Raw genomic sequence first — 26,972 nt, forward strand, 5'->3', positions numbered from 1 at the left:
TACGGTCTTGGCGCGCATCCGTGCGTCGCTGCGGTCCGGTCCCAGGTCGACGGGCACGTGCACCTTCCGCCGACCACTGGCGACAACATCAATGTACTGTGGAGACCTCACACCCCACGTGTTGAGCAATTCGGCGGTACGTCCACCCGGCCTCCCGCATGCCCACTATACGCCCTCGCTCAAAGTCCGTCAACTGCACATACGGTTCACGTCCACGCTGTCGCGGCATGCTACCAGTGTTAAAGACTGCGATGGAGCTCCGTATGCCACGGCAAACTGGCTGACACTGACGGCGGCGGTGCACAAATGCTGCGCAGCTAGCGCCATTCGACGGCCAACACCGCGGTTCCTGGTGTGTCCGCTGTGCCGTGCGTGTGATCATTGCTTGTACAGCCCTCTCGCAGTGTCCGGAGCAAGTATGGTGGGTCTGACACACCGGTGTCAATGTGTTCTTTTTTCCATTTCCAGGAGTGTAAAAATTTCAATTACACCGTGTACAAACTCTGGGGACTGAGTGGTGAGAGGATACAGAACAAGAAAGGTCTAATGAACTTATATCCGGAAATGAATGGTTTCCATGCTACAGACCATTTACTCTATCATACGAGTATATTGTTACAGAGAGTGCGGTCTAACACGCGCTGTACCATGCAGCCAAGTTACAGTATGCATGCTTCCCTCCTAGAGACATGCGTCATGCCCTAACGCCCTCTCCTGCCTTAGTAATTGTTAATGTTGTGCCCGTTTCACTTCTCTTGCTGATTCGCCTTGTAGTGGATATGATACAGCGCTGTACATAATGGTTCCGTATCCGAATCGAGAGCTTGCCGAGATGGTGTTTACTTAGGAAAGGCTAACGCCAACGCTCGGCGGGCAGCAAGGTTATATCACGAGGCCTGTCCCCGCCAACAACAACCACAGCATTCAGTGTTTGCAACAGCGTCTCGCCGTTTGTCCGCGAAATGATCGTTTCAGGATGCAGGATATCATGAAGGCCATATCCGAAATGTTCGGACACCAGACTCTGAGGAAAATGTGATTAACACTGTGAAAGCCGACCGCCTTGTCTATGCCAGGCAGTTGGCCCCCCAGTACAGGGCAAGCCAGACCGTGTTTAACATTCTCCATAACAACTACTACTACCCTCATCATTTATGGAGTGTGCAGGGCTTACTGGTGACAGACTTTCCACATTGGGAGCAGTTTTGTCACTGGTTTCTTCACCACGCAGCCATGATCCTGAGATTTGTGTCATCCATCCTATTCACAGATAAGACCACCTTTACACGCAGTGATATGTTCAACTTTCATAAAAGTCGTCTGTGGGGTAGTATGCAAAACACTCGGAGCATAGTGACAGTGAATCATCAGAATAGGTGCAAGCGGAATGTGTGGCCGGGATAATTAGCGACCGTAATTTGGGGCCAGCCTTCCTTACACGTCACCTAACAGGCAGGAACGATAGTTGTTTCTTGCGTGCGACATTGCCTCCCTTACTGGAACAAGTGCCATTCATGATCCGAAGGGTTTTGTAGCTGCTAGATGATGGTGCTCGGGTCCTCTCCGCCGCTAACGTTCGGACTCGTATCAATCAAGTCTTCTCTGTTCGATGGATCGGCAAGGGGGTCGAGCTGCATGCGCATTCAGCGAATCTCAAACCGTGAGATTTCTGGTTACGGGGCCATCTCAAAAGTAACGTGTATGCAGAGCCCACTGCAGACGTGGAAACACTGGAGTATCGTATCCATGCTGCCTTTGACATTGCTCGGATGCAGCCTGGACGATGTGAACGTGTGAGACAGAACATGTTACAGAGCGTACACACATGCGGTGAGCAACAAGCAAACCGTTTTCAGCACATACTGTAACTGTGGCTGCATGGCGCATCGAGCATTAGACCACAGCCTCTGTAACAATGCAGGATTGAATAAATAGTCTTTAGCACGGAAACCATGCATTTCCGGACGTAAGTCCATTCGACCTCTTTTATTCCGTACACTCTCATCAACCAATCCCTAGCCTGTACACGGCGGAAAAAATCACCCTGCATTTTAATATAGTCTCCTTCAGCTGCTATAAACTTTATCATAGGAGCTTCACGTTTCTTTTCCTGTTATACAATACAAAGACTTGGTTACAAAGTTTCAACCTACATCGTTTCGTAAAAATCTCTTACCCCCAGCGATATTATACGATGGAGGATCGGAAAGTGACGCACAGTAACTTTTTTTCTTCCATAGTATTGCTACTGGAATGTTGAAATTTCATGAAGATGTAGTTCAAAATTTGCTTTACAGAGGGTAATTTGTTATTACGTACAGCTCTATCAAGAGGAGGTTGAATTACGAAACAAACATGGCACGCATATTACTGTCGTCAACTTGTGAAGAACAGCGACGTGTAGTTCGATGTTGGTGATTTAAAGGGCATAAACCGAATGAAATTCACGAGGATATGTATGGCGACGACTGTACGGACCGTAAAAATATATCCAAGTGGTGTGTATTCTTCCAAGAGCGCCGTATGAGCCTTAGTGATACGCAATGCTCCGGGCGACCGGTAACACCTGCAACTTTGCAGAATGTCGGAGCCACTGAAGCAGCAATTTTGAACGACCGGCGTGTGCAACCACGACCTTACCTCAGCATTTCAACATTTCTAATGGTGGGGTGTTCGAGACTGCTCATAACCAGTTGATATTTCGTAAAGTTGGCGTTTGCTGTGTGCCTAAGAACCTGACAGACAACTACAAGGGCAAGCGAATGATGACGAACTTGGATCACTTAACGATTTAAGCCGCAGAAAGGCATGACTTTCTGAAACGAATCGTCGCTGGTGATGGCTCGTGGGCTATCATTACACGCCCGAAATCCAAGCACGCCTATATCGGGTGGGAACATGCTAGATTCCCAGTACGAAAAAACTTCAAGGTGACTCCAGGGGACTGATGACCTCACAGCTTAAGTCCCATAGTGCTCAGAGCCATTTGAACCATTTGACTCACTCCGCTAAGAAAGTGTTTGTGACAGTCTTCTGGAATATTTATGGAGTATTAATGGTAGACTTTGCTGAACAGGGGACGATTGTGAATGCTGAAGCATACATTAAGACTTTGGTTAAGTTACGTCGTGCACTTCGTGACAAGTGCCACAACATTAATGCCAACGGTATCAAACTTCTTCGTGACAATGCGGTTCCTGTTCGTGAGAAAATCGCCAAATTATTGGGTGGGCTCCAGCGTCCACTATAAAGTCTAGACCTTGCAACATCGGACATACACCTGTTTGGTCCTATGAAGAAATTCCTAGCCGGCCAATGCTTTGCGACAGATGCGGAAGTGAAAACAGCCGTCCGCAGATGGTTATACTCAAACCAAACGGATTCTACGAACATGGCATATTGAAACTGATACCATGATGGCAGAAATATGTTGAGAACTACTATGTACAAAATTAGTTAAAAGATATAAGTCCACTAGTGATCTTTTTGTTTCGTTATCTACTTAACTTTTTGGTAATAAGATTATTGCGTGCTACTTTCCGATCTTCCCTTGTAAAATCTGTGAATCGTAATCTGTCGGCCAGTAACTGAGATCGCCACACAATGGGCCAAGTCCCTTCCAAACCTGGACAGAAGAGAGAAAAGAAAGTAGTGCCTTTGGACTTTAGCCCCGCTAAATCTTGTATTATTGCACTGATGCATACTTCCTGAAAGATGCGATGTAAATTCAGTTACAAGTCGATGTGAGTAGTTGCGTGACAGTTGACGGTAATTAGTGAATCAGACAACGACACTTTTTTCAGATATCCTTTGTGTGGCTTGTTTAATATATGACAGCGATTCTGCCTAGTTCTCAGGACAGAATAAGATGAGTCGCACTCCAGAAGGTGTATTCACGACCTTTTAACCGATGTAAAGACGCATGGTGACCTTCTGCTGAACTACTAACGACATCATCCGAAATCCTTAACTACAAAATTTCCTCTGCGTGCCTCCACATTTGTAAATTGCTGTCCTTCTACCTTAGTAGTGTAGTTAACGGTTTCAAATAAATTTGTGCCTACATGTTTGCACGTTTTTGGTGGACTCTCTTTTCTCTACTGTGCGGCAGTGCCCACGGTATATAAGGGACCCTTATTTCTGCAGTTGTCTCATAAACTATTATGTGCAAATGAAACGTCATTAGGTTTTCTGTAGAATTCTTTGGTGCTATTCGGAGTTGTGATCACAATTTTTTTTCACAGACTGCTAAATAATTTTTTCGTGGAATGCCGATGAAACATTTAATTTTTTAAATATAAAATCCTAGAACTAAAATATATCTATCAAGAACTCTCAATTATGTTTTTATTTCTCGGAAGTCGGGTGGCAGATTCACGAGACTCACTATATTGTGCAAGTATGCTCGATGCCGACATTAGGCCACATGGTTTTGATGCACGGTTATGCCATAAGCGAAACTAATCGGTTGCCGATCGGTCGGCTATCTGAAGATACGCTGAAAGCTCTGAATAAGGATGCGCGGCGTAACCAAGAAAATTTTACATGGAAATATTACCGTGCAGTTTGGAGTAGCACACCGAGGCAGGCCCATGACATGCACTCACTCCTATTATATGTCCGAATATATATGGAGCAGTTGCGGACCAAAAGCCAAACTGTCAGCCCGAAATAAAGGCATGTGATTACAATTGTAAAGATACAATGACAAATCGACACATCCACAGGGTACTAGTCGTTGGTCAACTCATACGGAAGAGACATAACTTGCCAGGCGAGAGAATGCCTTCTAGGAATAACTTCCTAAGTGATGATGTGTTGTCATTCTTCCGTGTGAACTGTGATCGGTACGAAACAGATAAGGAATATGTTGCAAAATGTTTTGACTGGCCAGAAGAACATGAGCTGGCCGATCGGTTACATGGCCACTCGTAGAGTGCTCTGTAGGATTCTAGGGGAGACTTGATCCTAGTGGGAAACTTTACTTGGTGACAGCCGAGAGTTAACTTCCTGGTGAGAGTAGGTAGTAGAGACGTTAATCGGACACACCAGAGTAGGAATTGGTGAGACTGGCCTACTGAGCCTCACTGCCACTGAAGCCAGACAGCTGTGGCCGAAGCCTTAAGTGGCTCTGCACAAGTTGAAAGCTTCAAGTGTCAGTTTCCCTTTTGTAATGACAAACAATACACATATGTTAGTGCCTTATTTCTGGTTTATTCTTTCATTGAAATAGAGAACTGTGCGAGAGTGACCATGTATATATGACAGTTGTCAAACTGAAATTTCATTTTTTAAATCTCTAATCTCCGAGGACAGTTATTTACGTGGTGAGCATTCAACTCCTTTTAAAGCAGTTAAAGGGGGAAGCTGCTATATGACTGCTCGTCTGCTGTATGCTGGTTCTTTATATATTTTTAATTTATATTGAACCTGTGTGACCATCTCCCCGCGTTACCTTAGAGAATTGTACCCGACTTTGCATCCTGGCTGCTAATATTCCAGGCCCATAAGAAAAGGTGTCTATATTGTGACCCTTATTTGATTAATATGATAAACAAATTAATTATTTTTAAATATGCGCAACGGAAATTGGTGCGAGTTTCTCTAAGAGAACACGTTCTTGGTGGATGAGCTCAAAGCCGTCCTATAGCAGCTGATGGCCTATCTAAATTCACATTTCAGATTATTTCTGTCTTTCATTAACTTTAGAAAATCGGACTGAATAAGATACATCCTACCCATTTCATGTGTCAGGTGACTGGGGGACTATTTGTTAACTGAAATTCTGACTCTCATTTAATAGATTTATTTTCTACTTTGATGAAAACTTAAGAAGCCGACACATTACAATTTTTCTTTAGTTACAAAACTTCAGCGTTACCTCTCATGGGTAGGACAATAGCAAAACGAAAACGCTACACGAATAATTTCATATATGACACATAATTTCATAATAACACAAAAATATATGACACATAAGTTCATAATAACACAAAAATACATAAGTGGGCCACACCGTCTTTAGCGGGAAAATCGTCACTCATTCTTTAAGACTCACTTATCGTCATGCATGACTTACACCACTAGAAATTTATGGTAGGCCACTGCTGAAGGTAGATAACCTCTGTCAGAGAAAAGATTCTGGGAAAAAATTATGTACTATTGGCGCCAAAATGAAGTGCGAACTGAACTCACAAACAAAGTGCCAAAAATAATTAACTTTCGCGACAGAAATTTCTCGATCTACCTTCCGATACGCAATCTGCACTCCTAAAAGTGAAGCTTATAACTCGGGAAAAAGGTACATGAACTGATGGTTCCTGTTGCATGCTCACTACCACAAAGCAAAATTTCACAAACACATTTGAGAGAAAACTATTGCAAATAAATTAAAACCGTATCCTGTACCGATGAAGGTATGTTGAATGCGTGCTATGAGCATACCCTGTCGTGAATTTTTACCCATATTACCTCATTTCTGTCTCACCAAATCTGCGAGCTGCTGTGCTCCCGCGTTCGGTCCGTCTCATGGCTGGCCCCACAGTGCTCTCCACGCGCCAAAATCCGCCCAACGTTCCTATTCATAGGCGGTGGCGGGGAGATTCACCCACCCCTGCACCAACATTGTAACCTACCCTCATGCCGGTTTTCATCTTTGCTTGCTGCTCTGGCCTACCTGCCGTTATTCTTGTAATGTTGGCGATGACTGCCATTCCCTTAAACTGTTCCCTTTCGTCCATTCTCCCGCTACATTTGACTTCCATTCATACCCATGCACACTCATGCAGGATGGAACAAGGAGCTACATATAAACGGCGTGTGACCTCTTAGTGAAATGATGAAAAGAAAAAAACAAATGCGTCAAATATTTCTTTCACCCAGCCAAGTATTGAAGCTGCTAGCAATCAAAGAAAACCTTATATCTCGATACAGAAAACATAATTAATTCCTACTGTAACCTGAGGCAAAACGAAAGTATCGCCCCAAAGATCACAAAACCGGAGTGCACAGTTTATATACAAAAACGAATGCGTACGAGGCTGCAACGACTGAAAACTTCTTACAAGAGAATGAAATCGGAAGGTGGCAGAGGATTACAAGGTTATAATAGACTCAGAAAATCTGTCATAGATAAAATTCAAAATTATTTTGGCAAGGCCATCTCGTGAAATTTTAGTTGAGTAGAAGTAATCAGAAAAGCTGCATGGGCAGTTTTGTTTGACCTCTCCTCAACCGGCGATAAACCTATGACCACTAGGATGTGATTCATAGCGGAAATACAAAAGGGCACAATAAAATGATTAAAAATCTATTCACAACCAGCTTTACCTTCTGTCATAGTGAAGATCTTGAAAGAAACTTTCAAAGGTTTGTCAGATGCAATACAATTGAGGAACTTCCATCGTGACCGCACTCAGAATGTCAACAAGTCCATCAACAGCATAATCTGTGCCAAAATTCTCAATACAGTGTTTCTATAAGTTAGCATACTGATTTAGGTGTCCTTGATCAAGTGGTAACGTTCGATGAAGGAAATGTTGCAATGTGTGAAGTCCTGAAATGAGAACGACAAACATTTGGGTGTTTCACAGTAAAACAAATGTAAATTTAGATAGGCCACCAGAGAGAGCTGTTAGTGACTCTGAAGCAAGACAAGATGAGATGGAAAAGGCACCATATAACCCATTATATGGAGCAGAGGTGTACTGACAACTTCAGTGGCTGTTGATCCTAAGTTGAATTTTTTGTACCTCAAATGTACTATCTCTCAGTTCCTGTTTCCTAGAATTATTTCAAAATTACAGGATATCTGATCATGGGGAGTTTCTAATTTTGTAACAATTAGATCCTTACATACACATAAAATTGTAGGCAGTTTCTGTTTCTATGTCCACTTTTTACAAAAAACTTTAAACTAATTAATACTTTTAGAAATCCCTCTGTTGAAATGTTTGGAAATGTGGGACCTACAAGTCATAACGCTTTTCTAATTTTTGTTCCACATAGTTCCTGAGAAAATTTGCTACTTATATTAATAAATTTTACATGGTTTTTGACAGGTATTTTTCGAATTGTTCGCAGCTCCTTAAGACACACTCACCACCCGCCACATCCATGCGCTGTCAAGAGATATTGCCAGCCGACTCCAGCATGCTTTCGTCCATCCTGCCAGCAGCTCGATGATCTCCCGGAAATTACGTGCGTTCCAGCACTTCCATTAAAGTCCGCTGTCTCTTAGCAAATTAAAACTGTGGTAACGACCCTGAAAGTATTTTGTTATTGACAATTGGTAGAGGAATGGCGGTTATTTTAGTCTTGCAGGAAGTATGGGCCCCCTAGTATTTATCGCGTTTGCGTTAGGCAGCATAGGCCAGCAGGGCTTGGAATGGAATAAAGACGTCACTCCGCCATTCGCTAGACCTTGAGGGGTGCAGCTGTGTCATAAACATTTTCCAGTGTGGAATGTAGTAAATATATAATTATCAGCATCGATTTATACTGTTGCAGGTAAGAAGTAATACTGTGAAACCAGCGAAGGCGGCGGACGGAATGGACAGGCCTCACCGAGAAGCGACCTCTGCACCCACCAGCCCGCAAGGAGCCCCTACCACCACCACCAACGGCCGCGACCTCCCCCCTTCCCAACCAAGCGCAACGACACCCCTTTCGGAGGCGCGCGATGGGGTTGCCGATTCAGACGAGGCAGAGGAGCCTGCGGTCCAGATGCTATGAAGAACCGGAAGCACACGAACTCCCCAATCCCCTCCCCCCACTCGGTGACAGCTGCAATGCTCAGATCGCGTGCGGAGCTGCAGGATTGCGTACGGTACTGCATCGAGCCATAGGGACCTGCTTGCGGGCTACGTCTCGAGGGTATGCAAAGCTTTCAAACTTTAGCATACCGAAGACGCAGGAACCACGGACTGCCCTTTTGTACAAATACAGTTCGCCACCGAGGTAGACTATCTGTGGTCAAGGAGACGCCTGGAAGCAAAATTGTTGTGCTATTTCGCCGTTCGGTAATGTCGAGCATTAGTGGTTCCTTGGGGTCACGGCGGTCTACCGCTGTCGAGAAAAAGCGCGTGTTGTTGCTGCGGGCCGCGCCGCCGGCCGTTTCGAGCATTCCAGCTACCACAGAGCCAGGCTCAGCTCCACCCAATATTAAGAAAATTGTGGACCAGGAGCTGCAAGCCAGTCGCGAAACCATCGAGAAGGTTCCCGCTGCCGTCGTTCAGACCTCCGCGTCCACTAGCGTATCAGGGCCAGCAATGCGACCCGGAAATCTAACTGTGCCAAAGAAGGTTGTACTGGCACTCCTCTGGCAGCAACCAGCAATTTCAGAGAATAAAAACATCGTCATACATCGTCAGTACTTGCTAGTCCACACCTCCTCCTCTCCTGCTTCCCAACGCTGAGCATCTACTCCACAATTACATAAAATTCCTAAATAAAGGAAAACAGAGATCCCATCAGCTGATAGAAATCCTCCTCAAGCCCTCCATCTCTACCGAACCCTCTGCCCAATCCAAATACCTGAAATCTGTCCCATACAAATCCACGTTTTCCACAGAGCGGCATGCCATGATGGAACCACTACCCCAACCACTCTCTCACACTCTGAGGAACCTGTGGTTTCTGAGCCACCGTCAGCAACTGTAGTCACACTGGGAAGCGGGGGGGGGGGGCGGCACCAGTAAACCATCGCCCTGGAAGAGAACTGTGAAACTGGGCAGGATTCGGATGGATTTGTGTTGGCGAGAAAAACCTTTCGCCAGCCAACGCTTTCGCCTGCCAAGAGATTAGAACCCATCCCAAACACGTTTCAGGCGGTTGCTGACAACCCAAAGGCAACAAAAAACAATACAACAGCGACACAAACACAGAAACACGACACCCACCATCTCCCTAGAACAGTCGCGGAATTTCCTCGAAATTACGAGGTATTTTGAGAGTTGATAAAGGCGGCAATTGGGGGAGATAATTTCAAGTCAAAACCTTCTGGTGTGGACTAGACAAAAATAACAATACACACTCTGGAAGATTACAACATGATCAAACACTTTTAACCAACAAAATCATACCCCACGAAACGTTCCCTACAACGAAAACACATAGCAAAAACATAGTCATCAGGGACCTCCCAAGACGATTATCACCACAGGCTATTAAAACAGACCTGACTGCCCAGGGATTCGTCATTACGTCCATTAAGCAGATGGGCAAAGCAGAAAGCGAGTGCCCATTATTCCAGGCCACACTCCTGGATATCCCACAAAACAAAAGGGAGATCAAAGTCGTTCTGGCTGTCCCTGACACCACCAAGCCATTGCATCACAAAAACAAGATGGTGCAGAGCGTCGGGTGCCAGGGGCTAAACCACATCGTCGCTCACTGGACCATGCCGCTAAGATGCAGCAAGTGCGCTGAGGCCCATGACAAAAGGTCCTTTACACTCCTACCCACGGACCCACAAATAAGGCACACTGTGCGGCAAAAACCACACAGCGGGTTACCAAGGATGTGAGATCAATAAGAGACAGACACGCACAGCAGGAAAAAGAGTGCAGAGGCCTGCACACAAGAACAAGAAACCACCACAAAAAAAAAACAAGGCAACACACGCAACTTAGGAAAACCCAAGACCCAACACTCCAAGAGCAGCATGCGCTGAAGTGGTTTTTCCTCAAAGAAGCTACAAAAGTGTAGGTCTGTCGCTACAAGATCAACTACAAACAGAAGAACAACACCAGGTAAGACAAAACAACAATGACCAGGTCCCCAACAGAGAAAGCTCTAGGGAACCTGTAACACAAGCTGCAACAGAAAGTGCAGACCGCTTCCCAGCAACTCCTCAACCTTCTCACTCGGGTCAGGTGTTAGGCATGATGGCCCAGATCATGAACTATGCCATGGGGATGATGAAGGAGTTCAGGGAGGCATAAAGGCAAAACACTCAGTTCCTCCTTGCTCTTCTGGTAGCAGTCTAGCAGTCTCTCCCCTCTGTGATTTCACCAGTAGTATCAAAACCTCATCATGGATAGACAGTCTAATATCCATGGTATTACAATGTGGGCCTTTAATGCAGACAGCATTGTTAATCAAATGGTCGAATTCAGAGAATTCAACACATGCATGATGGCGGAAACCCACTTCAAGGTAGGAATCAAAGTGACGTTCCCAACTACAATACTTACTGTATAGATAGGCCAACCCAAGGCGGATGAGTGGCCATATACATCGAAAGAGGGATCGAATCATCAGGTTTACATACCAGCTACCAATAAAATCGAAGCAGTGAGAGCAGAAGTAACCACTGCCTAGCAGACCACTAAACGTAGTTGCAATCTATCGATACGCAAATGACGAGGGAGACATAGCAGCACTAGGGCGAATTGACGACAAATTCCTAATCTGAGGCGACTTCAGTGCCAAGCACCCAAACTGGAACCCTCGAATTACCTCCAGATCAGGGGCCAAATTGCAGCAAATAGCGCGAAAACCACTTTGAAACATTGGGTCCAGTCACGGCCACACACATCAATAAAAATTGAGGTAGGCCCTACATATTAGACATAGCTCTAAATAGATGGATCACAGGGTTCGTGGCTGCGAGGACGGTCTGACCACAATCTTGTCAACTTTGACGTCGACGTGGGAGGCTGGGTAGCTCTCCCTTGGTACGAGGTGCAATACAAACGTACAAACTGGGAGCGATAGCAAGAAACTGTCACCTCACATATCACTCGCGCACTGCCACATAGTGCCGAAACAGCAGAACAAGCGCTAGAAGACCTCACAGGTACCATCTTACAGGCAGTGGAAGAGGGCATCTCCCACAAGGAGACAGGCTGTCCCCGCAGATACCACTTCTGGAACACTTGTTAACTGAAATTTGACGCAAAAATAGAGTAGGATAGGAGTGGAACATCACCAGAGATCAGTCTGCCAGGAGACTGCACAATTGTCTACAAAGAGAGCTGAAGGCAGCGCTCAGTGAGTACACTAACCAGCAATGACAAAACCGCCTCTCAGCCCTCAAAATAGATGATCAAACACTCTGGCAAGCTACCAGACAATTCACCAAAAGACGTGGTAGCAAGCCACCCCTGCACAACGAGTGGGAGATGGTCTACAGCCATGCTTCAAAGGTCAACGCCCCCACCGATGCTTTCGAGAAGCATTTCTAGGAGGCAGAACCCCACGACCATGGTCATGAAGATGTAGTTGCTCTTCAACTGGATGTCTTCTTCAATGCTGAGGAAGACTCAGAAGACAAACTCCCACTCTTCGCCCCCGAAGAAGTGGCAAAATAGTTATGCCCCTACCCACATAAAAGGTGCCAGGACACTACAGCATCACCAACCATTTAGTTATAATACCTCCCACCCTCGACCATCACGCATCTCGCCAACTTCTTCCCGTGACTTCCCAGCTTGCTAGAAACACGCGGAAGTCTCTGTTGGTCCATTAAGGCCAGGGGACATCGGCTCGTACGTATTTATCGATTCATAATACTTCACCAACAGTCATATATTTTGAGTTATTTTATTTTATATATCAACTGCAATTCAATATTGCCATGTTCGGACCCCACACGCCTTTTTCGTATTAAGAAGCTTATTGTATGGTGCCATAAAATTAGAACCGTTACGCAGCTGATTCATATGAAACTGTTGGTGTCACCCTTTCATATGAATCAGTTGCATGACGGCTCCGATTTACTGTTTATGGCACCAAACGATAAGCCTGTTGATACGAAAAAAGCCTATGTAGCCTGAAGATGGCAATATTGAATTTCCGAAGTTGGTAGCATTTGATATATAAAATAAAATATCCCGAAATATGCAGCTGTTGGTAAAATATTTTGAATTGAGAAACACGCAGAAGTGGTCGCGATACAAAAACCAGAGAAACAGCCTCTATTCCCAGAGCATTGCAGCCCGATTAACCTCTTGCCAACTCTCAGCAAGATCGATGGGAGCCTCTTACTAATACCCATATAGGAACATATTACCAGAAGGCAACGTCTACCAGATTTCCAATTCAGGTTCCGGCAGAACCACTCTGCACCACGACAAACTATTAGAGTGGTTGAAGTAGCCACAGAGAGCATCAACCACAGAGGTCAATGCTACAAGACGTAGTCAAGGCCTTCATCTCAATATGGCATAGAGGGTTACTGTACAAGCTCCCTGTACAAGTTCTCTGAGAGGATAGTAGCAAATTAAAAGCTACCTCATGGATAGAAGATTCCCTGATAAAGTAGAAACAGCAAAAGGCGTATCCGTGCTGTGGTGCCACAGGGATCGGTTCTGGGACCCACATTGTACACTGCGGGCACCCCAAAGGCCCCCTGGCTAACACCGCACAATATGCAGACGACATAGCCTTCTACTCACGTACGCGAACAAGGACCTGGTCATCCATAGGCCACAGAGGACTTTAGATGACACAGAAAGTTAGGCCTGTAGCTGACACCTCAACATCAACTCAGAGAAGAGGCAGCCCTTATCATCCAGAGGCTCAGAAGGTGTGGACATCCTTAACATGCATCGCCTTCACCTTCACCTAAATGGAAACCAACCCCGTGGCACATAACCGCCAAGTACCTTGGCTTAATCTTGGACGCTCATCCTACATGGAAGCCCTGTATAGCCGAGGTCTACTGGAAGTTCTGTGCCAGAATGTCAGTATTATGCCCAGTCAGCTCCCTTCCTTGATCTGTAGAAGTAAATATCTACCAGTCATTTATATGGCCAGTAATGGAGTTCACGTGCACTGTCTAGGAAAATGCAGCGAAGCAGCATCTGGACAAACTCCAGAGGCTGCAGAACCACATCCGCAGGAGGGCCCTGCATCTACCATTTGGGTTTCCAACAGATGATTTGCATGCAACTGCTTAAATTCCCTTCCTTAAAGAGCAGTACGAAGATCTGGCAGGGGTCTTCTATGAGAGCTCTGAAATACCTGGAAATGGGCTCATCCATTCCCTAGGTTCGTATGACATATCCCGTAACAAGTACAAACGCCCGAAGTCGATCTTCGATGACTAAGTCGAAGGGAAACTTCCTATCTCCAGTTACCAATCCTGTTCTTTCCTCCTTCAATCAAACACAGATATCCAAAATTCATAGAAAACAATCTCACATGGAAGCAAAGAAGTGGAGTAAAAGTCCATAGGCTGCAAACTCCTCAGCACACTTCTCCAAAGATGGAAAAGTAACAGATAAGACAGAGACGAACTCCCCTGAATGGAACTCTCGCTACACCAACACAAGTGGGCGCCAACTCTCCCACGTTCTTTTCGAAACGGCGCTGTCTGCCTGGGGCCGTCTGACCCCTCCCCCACCCCCATCCTCAAGCACTTCCGCGCCCAAGACCGATCAGATGTGATCGGTTTCTCACTACTGAAGGGCATCGGAAAATTCAAAAAAATGGCTCTGAGCACTATGGGACGCAACTGCCGTGGTCATAAGTCCCCTAGAACGTAGAACTACTTAAACCTAACTAACCTAAGGACATCACACACATCCATGCCCGAGGCAGGATTCGAGCCTGTGACCGTAGCGGTTGTGCGGTTCCAGACTGTAGCGCCTTTAACCGCTCGGCCACTCCGGCCGGCGGACAATTCACGTAACCCGAGACTTTGAACGCCCTATAATCTGACTATATTCCGGTCATGCATGAAACGGACGTTAGTGACGCCTCGCTTCCAGAACTGCGCCCAATTACAGAAGTTGGACGGAAATACTACAGTCTAGAAGAACTCGAAATAATTGGGGCTGAAACAGCCCTACTTTTCCTCAACCAATGGATACTATGAGCAGCAGACTCAGCCAACCCAAGAGACAGCGGCGACCATGAGACTTATCGAGGCAATTACCGCCACACATCCTGGCAGCTATCGTAGAGGAGAATCGACTGTTCCGTGAATACCAATTCACTCGCCAACGCGTCACAAAATGCCGTGTCAATCGCATGCGACGCGTCATTAAGGCAGCAGTCGAAGAATATAGGATTACAGAATGGGCAGACTTAGTAACTGCATTCAACCCAAACGATGGCAGTATCTGGAGATTTGTGAAGAACCTCGTACGGCACCGACAGTGCGTACCAACGCTACAAGTCGGCAACGAATACTTCAGTGACCCCGATGCGAAAGCCAGAGTGCTGACCGACACATTGGCTGTAAACATAAGGCCAATGGCAGACGTCGTTGACGTGGCACACAGCCATCGGACAGACGAGTAACTACCGATCTTCCTTGCACCTAGGAATGAAGAACATGTCGTCGAGCTGAGTACAGAGAAAGAAGTTGCAGTGCAACTTCGTTCACTGAACACCAGGAAAGCAGTAGGCAGCGACTGAACAAACAACCACCTGCTGAAGAATTTCCCATCATGAGCTCACCGGCATTTAGATGACGTGTTCAACGAGATACTCCAAACAGGCAGCTATCCAGCTGCGTGGAAGCACTCTGTAGTCGTGGCGTCCCAAAGACCGGCAAAGACCCACGCCCAGTTAGCACCTACCAACCCATCAGCCTGATCCCACTCTTCTCAATAATTTTTCAGAGGCTGTACAGGAGGCTGTATGCAAGAAGGCGGATGGAACATGTCACCCAGGAGGGTGTTATTCCATACGAATACTTTGGTTTTTCGGTATGGTGATTCTCCCTCTCACCAGCTTCTGAGACTGGTAGAGCCGGCAATGAGAGAACTGGAAGGAGGAGAATACCTTGGGGCAGCGTTCCTCAACATGTCCAGAGCGTTCAGTTGCGTCTTGCACTCGGGATACCACCATCACATGCAGTCCTCCTCAGGTCCTACCTAGCGGAGCGATCGCTCATCATCAGGGCAGACGATGGTGCCTGCACAGACCGACAGATACGTGCTGCAGTGACACAGGGGTTGGTGCTCGTACCCTTGCTGCACTCATTGTACACTGCCGACGTACTGCGGGTGGGGCGCGTCAAATTGTCTACGCGGACGGCACAGTGCTGTACACCCACAGAATGAACGCGCAACGGTGCAACGCCGTCTCCATCACGGGTGCGACGCCCTGGATTCGTGGTCAACGAAATGGCGGCTGAAATCCATAGCAGCGAAGAGCCAGGCACTGATCATAAACCGAAAAATGCTGCTGCCAAATCTCCTGCCGGTCGAAATCGGGAGCACCTATCCCATGGAGGAAGACGGTGAAGTAAATAGGTGCTACTCTAGATCGTTCTCCTGGGCGCCTCATATCCGAGATGTCAGAAACAGAGCCATAGGGCTCCTTCAAGCTCTTTACTCGCTGCTGATCACGCAGTCGACACTGCCGCCGCAACACAGACTCACGCAGTACCTAGCACTGGTACAGTCAGTGCTATAATACGCAGCTGTCGTGTACGGAAAAGACGCAATTTCGCTCATCGCAGCGCTGAAAGGTATACAAAATCGAGCTCTGAAAGCCACCCTACTTCTTCCAAGGGAATATCTACACGCCTGCTGCATAAGGACACAGGCTTCCTGCTCCTGAAGGGCAGATTGAGGATCACTGCGAAATCCTTCTACATGATGGCGTGTCTATTCCTTAACGGGCTCATCCGTGGCCTGGGCCACTAATCACACTGATGGCCAACACATTGTCCTGACCTGCAGTGACAATATTTTCTCGCAGCAGACACAGACATCATCAGGACCCCAGAATGAGATTTTCACTCTGCAGCGGAGTGTGCGCTGATATGAAACTTCCTGGCAGATTAAAACTGTGTGCCCGACCGAGACTCGAACTCGGGACCTTTGCCTTTCGCGGGCAAGCGCTCTACCAACTGAGCTACCGAAGCACGACTCACGACCGGTACTCACAACTTTACTTCTGCCAGTACCTCGTCTCCCACCTTCCAAACTTTACAGAAGCTCTCCTGTGAACCTTGCAGAACTAGCACTCCTGAAAGAAAGGATATTGCGGAGACATGGCTTAGCCACAGCCTGGGGGATGTTTCCAGAATTCGGGAAACATCCCCCAGGCAGTGGCTAAGCAATGTCTCCGCAATATCCTTTCTTTCAGGAGTGCTAGTTCTGCAAGGTTCGCAGGAGAGCTTCTGTAAAGTTTGGAAGGTAGGAGACGAGGTACTGGCAGAAGTAAAGTTGTGAGTACCGGTCGTGAGTCGTGCTCCGGTAGCTCAGTTGGTAGAGCACTTGCCCGCGAAAGGCAAAGGTCCCGATTTCGAGTCTCGGTCGGGCACACAGTTTTAATCTGCCAAGAAGTTTCATCATCAGGACCATTCGTATATGTAAGGTTTTTTTCATATCTTCCCACAGGAACAGCAATTGTATGCTTACACTGCTCAATGTGCTGAGCTAGGAAAGCTCGCCAATGGAGCGGCAGCAAATCTGGCATTTCACATGAATAAGGCAAGTAGGAAGCTTGTTGAAACGTTGCCACTGAAGAACGCCTGGACTCGGCTGATAAGAAGACTTTATCATCGAGATTTGTCAAGAAAGTCTAAATTCTTAAACAATTAACTTGGCTGATTTAGAATGTATTGTAATAATGAAATCCCTCTCACTGAAGGATTTATGTTCCCTCCATGTTTTAATGAGTAGCACCAGCTGGGCAGTATGGGCCATACCAAAGTCCGGTGTTAAGGGCCACATATTTGTAAATGAAGGGAACTATTTCAAATGTTTAGAAAGGGGAAATGACCGAAAGGTCTGCTGACGACTTTTCTTCGATCTAACTGCAAAGGAGGTTAAAACCAATTGCAGGGAGTCAGTAGACATGTATAACTCTTTCTTTGGGGTTTTTCAGAGCAACATTGTTTTTAGAGAACGTCTTGTATAAAAATGGATCCACTATCAAAGTGTGAGGACTGCGCACATGGACATTGTGTAGACATTCAGGATTCATTTCAATGAAAGCAGATTTCCACTTTAAACTTCGAAAAATAGACAACTGTCATTCAGCTAACTTGCATCATATAACAGACATCGAATACCACTTACTATAGTACAATTTACGTTTATGTTATAAGTTTCTACTTTCATTTTTCATTATATTTTACTTTTAATTCATCTGGAAAGCACAGTTGTGGTCGCATAAAACGCGTTACTTTTTATCGGTCGACGACCGTTTATGATCGCTACAGAGATCATTAGATCTATATTCCATGGTAATCGTAGAAATTGCTGGCTGGGATAAGGCTCATTCCTGCTAGTATGTTCTCAATGCCAAACTCTCTGTTTTGAGTGAGTCTCAGCGGGTTGCAACACATCCTGGAAGAATTGATTGAAAATCATTCATGTGTTTACGAATCTGATTGGATGGAGACATAAATGTCAAATAATTTCCTAGAACCCAGCACAATCGAGATACATAGCCGATGTGAGCTATGGACATACCATAACTTTTTCATGTGCTATACACATGTAATTGATAATTGCACTGTTTATTGTGGAGTGTGAAGTTACCGTGGTCAGTGTTCCGAAATATGCAAGGATAATGATGTGTGTGGGAAATGAATGGACTACGTGTGGTCATAAGGACGGTGTAGAATGTCCGATTTTGCAAAGTTGCGATTTCAACAAACATCAAGCAGAAGTATATGAAAGATTTTACTAGGAAAATTATGCCCAGTCTTAAGGAGGATATAGATCCATAGGTAAATTCATATTTCCAGAGCCACAGTCTTCGTGTGCAAGTGTTTCTGATCCTTTGCTCAGTGTCGCCTATCACTAGATTGGCGCTATTGGAGTAATACTTAATTGTAATACTCTGATAAATATGTCTCCTAGGACGATTCTGTATGGTGTTCAGGTGTATGGCAGAAGTATCCAGTGACTGGAACGAATAGACATTTCTCACTTAAGGCGCAAGACACCGATTAGCTTCCCAAACCTGTCAGTGTGGGCATGGAACTAACCAAATCGCCCTGTGGGTGGTGAATACCGAACTAATACGAAGTATTTGCTAGGCAGCCTTCACGGCATCATGTACCGTGAGTATAACCCGATTTTTACATGGAAATTTGAGAAGATTCAATATGCTGAGTGTTTCCACTGTATTATTATCCCCCCACCACCTCCGACGTAAACTGTCCAGTTGTCTTCTTGGTGGCCAACGTCACAGTGGCTGTGGCCTTTGAGCATCCAGTACAGCTGGATATGAGTACGCAAGTGCCAGCAGGGATGGCGCAGCCGTGTCTTCCCAGCAGTCAGCAGACATTGTGGTCTAGGAGGGGTTGGTGTTCTCAAATGTCATTACATACAAGCCCTCGGATATAATTAACGCTATGCTCCATTTGTGGCGGAAATTTAATTACGTGATTTGTAAAATGTTCAGTGTGCAATCCTCAAACTTTGGATATATGTTTTATTGTGAAGAAGGATAATCGTAAGCAATCTATTTCAATACTGTAAATTATTAAAATATTAATTTTATAGGGTAGAGCTAATGGACCACTTTCAGATATTCGTTATATCACAATCACTGCAACATCGAACTCAGTGCAGAATGTGGGTGTGGAGGAGGAGCAGTGAGTGGAGGATAGTGCTTGTGTAATCACCCATTATGTATTTATAAAGAGTTTCACATGGATCTCTTTGTGCACCTTCAGTGATAGAGTAGAATCGGCCTGGAAAACCTGTTTCCCTATATATGGGACAAGGAGGTGGAGAGAGGAGATGAGTTAGTAAGGGGTAGGACTGGTTCTAATTTGATTAGGCACTATCTGCAAAATTAGGTGAACATGGGCAGCTGCTGTCACTCTGTCCTGGTGAGTTTTGTTTAGGTCGATTTTAACGATAGATGTGTTTTTACAATGTCTACCTCAATTCCCACTGCGCTTGTTGTGTTGTGACCCATTGTCTATGGGTCGCAGTTTTCTTCACGACAATTTTGATGAGTAATTAGAGCTATGTAGCATTTTCTATCAGTTGTGGTAGTATATATTGACCTTCCCACACTTCGGTGAAAGTTTTCTGCTCTATCTCTTCTCATCTTGTATCTGTGTTGAAGTTCCTCAGATACTATAACTTTGTAGAACTGTAGGAAGCAATTTTTCCAGCAGTGGCTGTAGGACAGTTCCCCGCCAATTTTGAGTGGTAATGTGGACTATATCACACATAAAGTTAAACATACTGTACTTCTCTCCTGCACTGGGGAGTAACCAGCCATTTCAAAAACCACTAGCGTCTAACTCTATATGACTTGCAAACTGTTTCCTCCGTCCATCCTGTTATGTCACAATTTTTTACTAAAAAGTATTCCTCCTACACTCTTCCATTAACAACTCCTGCAGTTCCCCATATACAGGGCCATCGACGAAGTACTCAACTGTATGCTTACAGGTAATACACTTATTATAAACTCCCCTCAATGTAACAGCAACATCTCACTACTTGAACATATTTTCCATTAAAAGTAAGGACAGCATTAAGGCAGCCTTTTGTCTGTCAGTTCAGAAGTGCAGCCAGTCGGTAGGGGGCTGTGGTAAGTTGGGGTGGGGGAGGGAATCTATAGGACAGTTTTGAACACACTCATGTGACTGTTATTGTGGAGTAGACAGTCTTCTAAATTCAGTGGGAACATACACATGCAGTAGGAAAAAGTGGTGATAGTGGGGGGAGGTGGGGAGGGTGGAAACGAGGGCAGAATTGTGGACTAGAACAGTCAATCTTAAAACTTCAAGGCGAACATATATGCATGATCAGAAAATATCGGGGGGGGGGGGGGGGGGAGCAGTGGAAAGTAGTGATGGGGTGGCAGTTTGTGGAGTATGGAAGCAGGTGGGGGTGGCTAGAGGATAATTTTCAGCACCCTCTGGAACCGTCAGGCAGTCACTATTCAAACTTTGAGGTGAACACACCCACAAGTGTGTTCAGAAAAAGTGGTGCCAGGTTCGGCACAGAGATCTGTAGAAGCAGAGTGTGGAGCTACAATACAACACCTTGAAAAATAATTTATGTAAATAAATAAAGATGCTAGCATGTGTCATTAATCTCCAGCAGCTCAGCATAGATTGTGTCTTTTTCTGGCCAGTTTCCAGGTGAGGGAGAGGAGGGAAGTGATTGTGGGGATGGAAGAAGTGGGGGGTGGGGAAGGGAAAGCTAGGAGATTTCCCAGGATGGTTTCCAGTCACTCAGAATGGACATGAAGAGGGGAGACAAAAAAGTATTCCTTTGACCAGAGGATTGGGGAGGGAGGAAGTTGCCAGGGAGGTTGGCTGGTTGGTTTGAAGATTAAAGGGACCAAACTGCATAGGTCATCGGTCCCTTGTTTCATAAACACACCGAGCACAGTGAAACCATCCATGAATCATTCGAAGCACAAGAGAAAAATTCCAGGGGAAGAAAATCCCAATGGTCAATAATAAAGAAACATGGAAAACGGAGCACAGCAACAAAAACAACATAGAGAAGAAAGGCAGAAAGAATTAAAGCTGTACAGCAGAGGATCGTGGCTGGCTGATCACGAAAATGATAGGATGAGCCAGCCACTCTGCAACACGTTAAAACCTCCAGCCTAAAAGATTAGGGGGGAGTCGAATTACAACACAAAACTAATTAAAAGATACAGCTCAAAAGAGGGTGATGTAATAAAATTAAATGGACCTATAAAAGCCGCTTGCGCGAATAAAACTTAAAACCCGATCTGCCATAGAGACATGGTCACCTAAAAGAGATGATATGAGAGCGGTTAAAAGAGGGCATTCCAACAACATATGGGCCACCGTCATGGTTGTACCACAGCGACAATGAGGGGCGTCCTCTCGACGCAACAGATGACCATGCGTCAGCCTAGAGTGACCAATGCGTAGCCTACAGAGAATAACAGAATCTCTGCGAGAGGCCCACATGGAGGAACCCCACACAGCCGTGGTCTCCTTTACTCGCCACAGCTTGTTGGGTATAGACAGAGTGCGCCATTCGTCTGCCCACATCCCAAAGACCCGACGGCGCAACACCGATCGGAGATCAGTTGCCGGGAGGCCGATATACAACGTCAGTTTTCGGGTAGCTTCTTTGGCTAACTTGTCGGCGAGTTCGTTTCCCGCTATCCCAACGTGTCCCGGGGTCCATATGAACACCACTGAACGTCCACGCTATTCAAGAGCATGAACGGACTCCTGGATGGCAATAACAATGGGATGGCGTGGGTAGCACTGGTCAAGAGCCTGTAGACTACTGAGAGAGTCACTGCAAATGACAAAAGACTCCCCAGTGCTGGTAGGAATACGCTCAAGGGCACGAAAATTGGCTGTTAGCTCTGCGGTGTAAACACTGCAGCCTTCCGGCAAGGAGCACTGGTCTACATAGTCCGCATGAGCATAAGCGTACCCCACATGGCCACCAACCATCGAGCCATCTGTGTAAATAGCCTCCGAGTCAGGGGATGCGTCGAGGAGAGCAAGAAATTGGCGGCGCAAGACTGCAGGAGGAACGGAATCCTTCTGTCATCGTGAGGGGTCCAGCCGAAGCTGCAGCCGACGAATACACCAAGGTGGTGTATGGGGGTGGACCTGAAAAGCAAATGGAAGAGGCAAAGACTCGAGTTCACTAAGGAGTGACCAAACACGGATCCCAATTGTATGGCCTGATCGCGGCCGCCGGTGTGGGATATGGATTGCTGCATCAGCGAAAAGGAGACAGTAGTTAGGGTGACGGGGCGAACAACAGACGTGGGCAGCATCGTTGGCTAACAGTTGTTGACGCCGAATGCGAAGTGGAGGAACCCCAGCCTCAGCAAGTAGGCTATTAACAGGGCTAGTGCGGAATGCTCCTGTCGCCTGTCGAAACCCACAGTGGTGAATGGGGCCCAGCAGCTGCAACGCTGAGGGCGACGCTGAGCCATACGCCACACTCCCATAATCCAGCCGGGACAGCACAAGGGCTTTGTAGAGCTGCAGCAGCGTATTACGATCTGCACCCCAATTTGTGTTGCTGAGGCAGCGAAGGGCATTCAGATGCTGCCAGCACTGACGCTTGAGCTGACGAATGTGTGGAAGCCAAGTAAGCTGGACATCGAAGAGCAATCCCAGAAAGCGGTTAGTGGCAACAACCCTGAGCATGGCATCCTGAAGATAGAGCTCAGGGTGGGAATGGACTGTTCGACGCCGACAAAAGTGCATAACACAAGTCTTCGCAAGAGAAAATTGAAACCCATGGGTTAGGGCCTACGCCTGTGCCTTGCGTATGGCTCCCTGCAACCGACGTTCTGCAACACTAATGGTGGAGGAGCTGAAAAGATGCAGAAATCGTCAGCATATAACGTGGGTGAGACAGACGACCCTACTGCTGCTGCAAGGCCATTAATGGCCACAAGGAAAAGGGGCACTCTCAATACAGAGCCCTGTGAAACGCCGTTCTCCTGGATATGAAGTGAACTATGGGATGTGACAATTAAAACGCCGAATGTCCGAACAGATAAAAAATTCTGAATAAAAATGGGGAGAAAGCCCCGGAGACCCCACCTGTGCAATGTGGCGAGAATATGGTGCCGCCACGTCGTGTCATATGCTCTGGAGAGGTAGAAAAAGACGGAGACGAGGTGCTGGCGCCTGGAAAAAGCAGTGCGGATTGCAGACTCAAGGAAGACCAAAGTATAGGCGGTGGAACGGCCCTGACGGAAGCCGCTCTGGCACGGAGCCAGAAGACCCCAAGACTGTAGCAGCTAACACATGTTCCAGTAGCTTGCACAGAGTATTTGTCAAGCTGATGGGCCGATAGCTATCCACATTAAGCGGGTCCTTACCAGGCTTCAGCACCGGAATGATGGTACTCTCTTGCCACTACGATGGAAAGACACCATCACCCGATATGCGGTTGAAGATGGCAAGAACACACCGCTGACAGTCCGGGGACAGGTGTTTGAGCATCTGATTGTGGATGCCATCTGGCCCAGAGGCTGTATTGGGGCACTGTGACAGGGCGCTTTGGAGTTCCCACAAAATAAATGGGGTGTTATACGTCTCAGGGTGGCGAGAAGCAAAAGAAAGCCGTTTGCATTCCTCCCGGAGTTTTAGCGCGCGAAACGCGGGCGGGTAATTCCCCGACGCATAGGCCCGAACATAGTGCTGTGCGATATGCTCGGCGATTGCATCGGCATCAGTGGATGGTTGATGGTAAGCCCTGCGACACCTGTAGAGTGCTGCAACGCAAAGATGCGTTGAATCTTCATCCACACCTGGGAGGATGAAGTACGGGAACCAATGGTGGAAACGTACCTTTCCCAGCACTCTTGTTTCCGCCTTTTGATGAGCCGCCGTGCCTGAGCACGGAGGCGTTTGAAGAAAATGAGGTTCTCCAAAGACGGCTACCGCTTATGTCGCTGAAGAGCCCGCCGACGTTCTTTAATGGCTTCAGCGACCTCCGGAGACCACCAAGGCAATGACTTTCGCCGGGGCCACCCTAACGAACGAGGAGTGGTACGTTCCGCAGCGGAAACGATCGCTGCAGTCAGTGTCTCAACCGCCACATCGATGGTACCGTGCGGGAGAGAGTCAACAGTGGTAGCAGAGGAGAACGTTTCCCAGTTTTCCTTGCTAAATGCCCATCTAGGTAAGCGTTCATTGGAACGACGCTGGGGTAGTGACAGGAAGATGGGTAAATGGTCACTATCACAAAAGTCGTCATGGACTCTCAAGTGGACCGATGGTACAAGCCCTGGGCTGCACAACGACAGATCTATGGCCGAGAACGTGCCACACGCCACACTGAAATGTGTGGCGGCGCCAGTGTTTAACAGGCAGAGGTCGAGCTGGGAGAGGAGATACTCGACATCTCTGCCTCGGCCAGTAATCTTCGTTCCAACCCACAGGGGATTGTGGGCGTTAAAATCCACCACGAGAAGAAAAGGCGTGGGAAGTTGGGTGACAAGTGCAGCCAATTTGGTCAGGGAGACTGTACCAACTGGAGGGAGATAGACACTGTAGACGGTTATGTCCTGGTAGTCCTTACGCAGACAGCCACAGCATCCAATGATGTTTGAAGGGGCACAGGAGCAATATATACAGAGGTAAGGACATACACGCAGGCTCCACCTGACACACAATTGTAAGTGCTACGGTTGCAGTAATAACCCCTGTATCCACGAAGGACAGGGGTCCGCATTGCCGGGTTTCCTGGAGGGCAATGCATAGAGCAGGTGTCATGTTTAGAAGCTGACGTACCTCAGGTAGGTGTCTAAAATAACCGCCACAATTCCACTGCAGGATTGTACAAAGCGTGTCCTGTAGAGGCATACAGGCACTGAAAAGGCAAATTACTTCGCAAGGTCACGTGCTGCCATCGTCTGAGTGACGGACGTCGCTACGTCCATCGTTTCTGAGGAGACGGCGAGATCCAGGTCATCAGGGGACGCAAAGAGCTCGACCACATCCTCAGAGGCTGAGCTGAGAAGAAGCGGTGGTGTGGGAACCACTGCGTCCTTATCCTTCTTAAAGAGCTTCCTCTTCTCTCTCTTGTCTTTGGGATGAGGGTCTGCATGCTGGGAGGGCTTTCCTGACGCATTATCAGGAACAGACGAAGAGCGTGAAGCCCTTCGACCAGCAGCTGGTGGCTTCTTCAGCCACTGGATAATGCCTTGTGAGACACTGGGGAAGATCTTGGAAGGGACTGCCCCAATGGATCCCTTCTGAACAAGTGAGGCCGGAGGAGGCTGTTACATCCCCGGCTGAGCAGCCGGACAGGGCTGTCGCCTCTCTGGCTGAGATGTGGGGACTGATGTCCCCGGTCGTTCGGTGCGCACTGCTCGCAAACTGAGTGTTTTGGGAGTAGTGGAAGAGAGAGTGGCCCCCATCTGTGGTGGGGCAGGCGTAACGTGACTGTTCGGTGGGCCAAATGTAAAAGGAGTCTTTGCAGGAACTGGTGGCGGCAGTGTTACAGCAGCATAACTCCTCAACATAGGTGTGGGGTTGAGCCGTTCTAATTTCTTCCTTGCCTCTTGGTAAGTTAATCGGTCCAAGGTCTTAATTTCTTGTATCTTCCACTCTCGTTGGTAGACTGCACAGTCTGGCGAGCAGGGAGAATGATGCTCCGCACAGTTAACGCAGCACCGGTAGCAATCCTATTATCCTTGGGTCCCCTAAAGACACGACGAACGAAGTGTACACCTCATCGTGCCAGGTTCTCCCGTAGCTCGTCATCAGACTGTAGCAGAAGATCTTTATGAAAGATAATCCCCTGGACCAAATTTAGTGACTTATGGGATAGTGACGTTAACGGGTATGTCACCAAGCTTCTCACAGGCGAGTAACGCCCTTGGCTGTGCAGAGGAAGCTGCTTGTATCAAAATGGTCCTGCTCCGCATTTTGGAAAGAGATGCCGCTTCCCCGAACTTATCTTCAAGATAAGTCACAAAGAACAGATGTTTAGTCCCCAAAAATGAATCCCCATCAGTTCTGCTGCACACAAGGTATCGCGGTGAATACGGCTCCTGTCTGCCCACAGCCCTGCGTCCCTCGCAGGACGTGGCTAGGGAGGGGAACGATTTGGGGTTATATGCCACAGCGTTAAAGTCTACTTTACCGTGCTTATAGACGTTGGTGGTCGTGCGACCACCGGACTGAGACTTTACCCGCTTCATTGCGGGGTATCCGCCCTGATGCCACCCACTCTGACCAGGGGCTCTCCCCACGGGCGCCACCCAGCCACAGCAAAGGCCACCGGGCAGGACGGCCGTTGCCGGGAGTCCTGATGCCCCAAAGAGACGAGCATCTACTCCTTGGCTTACGTGGGGACGTGTCAGGTCAGGCATCGGCAGTACGATCCCTGTGTGGTCAGGGGGCTACAACCTAGAGGATACATGACGACCCAACCACAACGGGCAGGCTACCGTGCTGGATTTTGGGTGCCATGGGAAGTCCATAGGTATCGTGGATGCAGATGGTGATGCACTAATGATGTAACTTACACAATCCATCAGGGGTGTATGCCCAAAATAAGGGATGGCTGGTGAAGTTACGACGCCGAGACGATAAAGAGTGCCAA

General features: G+C 47.1%; 1 non-coding gene across 1 annotated transcript; it reads right to left on the bottom strand.

Moving 5' to 3' along the window:
* Positions 1-16,754: 16,754 nt before the first annotated feature.
* Positions 16,755-16,829, bottom strand: Trnas-cga (transfer RNA serine (anticodon CGA)). The gene has a single exon. It is a non-coding gene; the product is annotated as a tRNA-Ser (tRNA).
* Between the last annotated feature and the right edge of the window lie 10,143 nt (positions 16,830-26,972).

The sequence above is a fragment of the Schistocerca cancellata genome, chromosome 1 (genome assembly GCF_023864275.1).
Source record: "Schistocerca cancellata isolate TAMUIC-IGC-003103 chromosome 1, iqSchCanc2.1, whole genome shotgun sequence".
Classification (NCBI taxonomy): domain Eukaryota; kingdom Metazoa; phylum Arthropoda; class Insecta; order Orthoptera; family Acrididae; genus Schistocerca; species Schistocerca cancellata.